The 5,000-nt window shown below is 36.9% G+C and overlaps 1 long non-coding RNA gene across 1 annotated transcript in view; it reads left to right on the forward strand.

Moving 5' to 3' along the window:
• Window positions 1–5,000, forward strand: part of LOC144960021 (uncharacterized) — a 22,702-nt gene that overhangs the window by 6,265 nt on the left and 11,437 nt on the right. The gene's annotated exons all lie outside the window — the stretch shown is intronic.

A 5,000-nucleotide genomic window follows, 5' to 3' on the forward strand; every position in this document is an offset into this window, starting at 1 on the left:
AAGGTTTATATAGATCAATATCCACTAAACGTGCTCAAAGCGCTTTACTAAGGGTCCCAAGCCCGCAGCAATATTTACCACATAATACAAGACCTATGAGCCTATATTTTTTTTTCTGACAGAGGCAAGGCTGTTGACGGCTAGGTACTCATTTTTCACTAAACTAAAGTGAGAAAATGTAAGTAAAGAGCCTTTTCCAATGACTCAAGTATGGAGGACTCGAACCCTGGACCATCCTATCCGAAGGCGAGTGTCATTACAACTAGACCACAAAACCCCACCTTCAAGGCTCTATTTATAGATAGAACGAAGATGACGTCACTCAGGTCTTTGTTATCGTTTTTTGCCATCCGCGTTTATGAGTAATGCTCACTGAACTGTATTAACCCGACTATACACGATCATGGATACACACAGTTTTGTGTGTTGGTCAGTTATACTTCCGGATGGCAATGTTGTGAGCTTCTTAGCCAAGCGCATACTATCTATAGACAGTTTCGTTTCGATCAAAAGACAACTGTCCTCAGCCACATATTCATTTTAAAAAACCCTGTGTCATGATAAAGATGCGGCTACGTGGTCTAGTGGTATGACACTCGCTTTCGGATCGGAAGGTCCTGGGTTCGAGCCTCTCGCACGGCGCATAGTTGAGTCATTGGAATAGGCTCTTTACTCACATTCTCTCACCGTACTCAGGTGTAAAATGAGTATCTGGCCGTTGACAGCGTTGTCTCTGTCAGAAAAAAAAAATTGTAATAGGCGTCATGTTTCGTTCTACATGTTTCGTGTTGCTGTTGGTCAGGGACCCCTTGTAAAGCGCTTTGAGCACATTTAGTGGATATTGCGCTCTATAAAGGCTCATTTTTATGCCTCCAACCAGGGGGATAGGTTGTGCAATATAGATAGTATGCAGATGACGTCACTCAGGCCTTTGTTATTGTTTTTGCCATCCGCGTTTGTGAGTTGTTCTCACTAAACTGTATTAACCAGACTATAAAAGTTCATGGTTACACAGAGTTGTGTGTGTTGATTCGTTATACTTCCGGATGGCAATGTTGTGAACTCCTTGGCCAAGCGCATTCTATCTAAAATGTGATTATTATTATTATTTTTTTATTTATATTTATATATTAGTATATTATTATTATATTTTATTATAATATAGTTATTAATATAATTATTATTATTATTATTATTATTATTATTATTGTTATTATTATTATTATTATTATTATTATCATTATTATTATCATCATCATCATTATTATTATTATTATTATTATTATTATTATATTATATTATTATTATTATCTATTCATTCATCATCTATTATTATTATTATTATTATTATTATTATTATTATTATTATTATTATTATTATCTCATATCATCATCATCATTATTATTATTATTATTATTATTTATTATTATTATTATTATTATTAAAGATATTGTGAGGACAGACCAACGTATACACATTTGCAGGTCTGATAACCGAACTCAATTATGAGTTTGTTTCAATCCGGGGTTTATCCCGGATTTTAAAGCATGAACGTTTCGTGCTAAAAACCATTCATCAGCCAATAACAATTACAATAAAAACATTAATACACGACTTAACCCTCTCCTTACCAGCCATTTTCAGTATTTTTCCCCCCCAAAACTTCAGACCCAACTAACACAAAAATATATTTTTTGGTCGCTCTGCAGCAGTAAAGTTCTTGCCATAAATAATTTTACTCTACACTACACAGTTCGTGATCTTTAAATTTTATGATGTACAAGAGAAATTTGAAGAAGAAAAATGTTGGTGGTATCGTAACGAAATGTGACGATTTTCCTATTGTTGGTAATGAGAGGGTTAATTCCCAGACATACGGCCAAAAAAAGACAAACAAACAAAAACAAACAACGTCATGTTTCATCAAACTTTTCAAGTGTTCTGATGGCTTCAGACCCAATGAAAAAAGCATTGAGCACGTTTAGTGGATATTGCGCTGTATAAAAGCTCAATTTAAATTTAAAGGACGAGTTTTCTGGCCAAAATTTTAAAGATTTCTTGTTTTTTGGGGTTTTTTTTTTTTCGAGTGTGGTTATTTATTCTCTCACGGTATCCGGGCCGCAACAAAGGGAAAAAATAATGTAACAACACTCACCACTGTCATGTCTAGACCCGCATGTGAATTGTTGCTGCTTGTTTTGGACACATTGTAAAGTGATTTGATCACGTTTAGTGGATATTGGGCTACATGAAAGTTCAATTAGAATAGTTGTTTGTTTGTTTGGTTTTTTTTTTTTGCATAGATTCATCAACACATAGGCAAAAAGACAGATGGGTGGACAGACGGATAGACTGACAGATGGACAAACAGACATACACACACACACACAGGCAGGAGGACAGACAGACAGACAAACAGAGCTGTAAGTCTATTAGTCAGCAGTATTTAGTACTGTAATCCAATGTTTACCGCTTCATTGAGTCACCAAGTCTGGCGACAACATTCTCTCTCTCTCTATCTATCTTTCTCTCTCTCTCTCTCTCTCTCTCTCTCTCTTTCTCCCCCTCTCTCTCTCCTTTCTCTCTCCCTTTCTCTCTATCTCTTCCTCTCTATCTTTCTCTCTCTATCTCTCTCTTTCTCCCCCCCCCCCCACCCTTCTCTACCCCTCAATATTCCCATTCTCTCCCTGTCACTCTCAAACTCTCTTCCTATCGCTTTCCCAATGTCTCTAACCCCCCCCCCCCCCTTCTCTCTCTCTCTCTCTCTCTCTCTCTCTCTCTCTCTCTCTCTCAATCTCTCTCGTTAATCCCCAACACAAGCAATAAGCCAATACACCGGTATCTATTCCCAGTCTAATATTAACCCATTCAAAACAGAACACGACTTGAGACTCGTACAATTTTTACAATTCGATAACTGTCATAAAATAGAAGAAAGAAAACCCACTTTATAGAAGCAACGAAATTGACGTCACTCAGCTCTTTGATTTTTGTTTTTAGCTACTAGTCATTTTTATGGGTAGTTCTCACTAATTTCTATCAATCAGGCTATAACCGATCAAGGTTACACATAGTTTTATGTGTTGGTCCGTTATTTCCGACTGGCAGATGTTTTGAGTTTTTTGGCTTAATGAACAGCATCAATACGTAAAGGAAATCAACAAACTGTCTGTGAATATTGAATGTAAAAAAACACCAAAAAATGAGCTTTTATATAGCGCAATATCCATCAAACGTGCTCAAAGCGCTTTACAAGGGGTCCCTGACCAACAGCAACACGTAACACGTAGTACGAGACATGACGCTTTTTGGGCGATATTACAATTTGTTTGCACAGAGACAATGCTGTTAACGGCCAGGTACTCGTTTTACACCTGAGTACAGTGAGAGAATGTGAGTAAAGAGCCTTTCCCAAGGACTCAACTATGAGCCGAGCGAGGCTCGAACCCAGGACCTTCCGATCCGAAAGCGAGTGTCATGCCACTAGACCACATAGCCGCACAATAGTGTAAAGAATTAATATTTAAATCAATAAGGGACAATAGTTTGATGTCAAAATCAAGTGTCTGTAGATAGTATGGAGTTGACGTCACTCAGGTTTTAACCAGACTATAAACTTGCAAGGTTACACATAGTTTTGTGTGTTGGTCCGTTATACTTCCGGATGGCAATGTTGTGAGCTTCTTAGCCAAGCGCATATACACTATCTTTTAACGTTTAAGGTTACCCATTGTTTTGTGTGTTAGAAGGGATAGATCCGTCTGGCAGATGCTGTGATTATTTTATCTAATATTTCAGGTGTTGTCATCACATATCGACATGCTGACCTGAAAACACATACACATACATAACATATACTTACCATACAATTCATAGACATAATATAACATATATATGTGTAAGAATAATAAATATACACGTCACGGGCAGCGCGAAATACGAAGGTCGGTACTCAATGGGCATCATCTATATGTGACCCTTCGCCTCAAAACAGTATTAAGTCGGGTTGGTTAAGATGTTGAAAATTGAATTTATAGCCAGAAATATCAGACTTGTGTTGAGTTTATATGTTTCATTGAGGAGAATGGATACCATATTATAGGGTGCTAATGCCAACAATTTATATTTTTGACCAGTTTAACCTTTTTATTCGGCTTTTAAGCATCTGGTTCGTTCCGACATAATACCGTTTTGAGACGATGGGTCACATATTACAGTTCCATGTGCTTGAGGTCATTGGTCACATTGGAATAATGTGCTCAAAGTGACCCACATGGTGAAAAGTGTTCACAGTTTTTGAAATATCAAACATTACGATTGGTCATTTTGTTCAGCTTGACGCACGGGTATGTTTACAACTTTCATAAACAAAGCAGCGTGTTTACATTTGTTAAGAAATATCCAATCGTTGGACGGCAACAAATCATGTGATTGATGACTTGGTTGGACGAAAACATGAATATAGATCGCTCCCATTCTTAATACACAATACAATGTTCTTTTATTGTTATAATGTTTTTCAGCAGTAAGTGGGAGTGTGTAGGTTACAAAATAATCATACAACTTGTGCTTTATATAGCGCAATACCCACGAAACGACCTAAGCTTCATAAAGAGCAATATCCACTTTGTAGTAGTAGTAGTAGTAGTAGTAGTAGTAGTAGTAGTAGTAGTAGTAGTAGTAGTAGCAGTAATAGTAGTAGCAGTAATAGTAGTAGTAGTAGTAGTAGTAGTAGTAGTAGTAGTAGTAGTAGTAGTAGTAGTAGTAGTAGTAGTAGTAGTGAGCCATTAGACCCAAAGAGCCGGAGTTTATTCCGGTTTCTATACAGTGAAACAGACAATAGCAATTACTTGCTACACTTTCGAGAGGACGCGAGACTTTCGCAAAGATTTAACAGACCCAGAAACCCAACCTCTACTGGTGGTATGGTTACATATTTTGTAAACAAAGCAGCCTGTTTACATGAAGAAATTATATCAAATCGTTGAACAGTAAGAAA

This window comes from Berghia stephanieae, chromosome 14, assembly GCF_034508935.2.
Source record: "Berghia stephanieae isolate SIO BIC M18660-M18661 chromosome 14, UCSD_Bste_1.3, whole genome shotgun sequence".
NCBI lineage: Eukaryota > Metazoa > Mollusca > Gastropoda > Nudibranchia > Aeolidiidae > Berghia > Berghia stephanieae.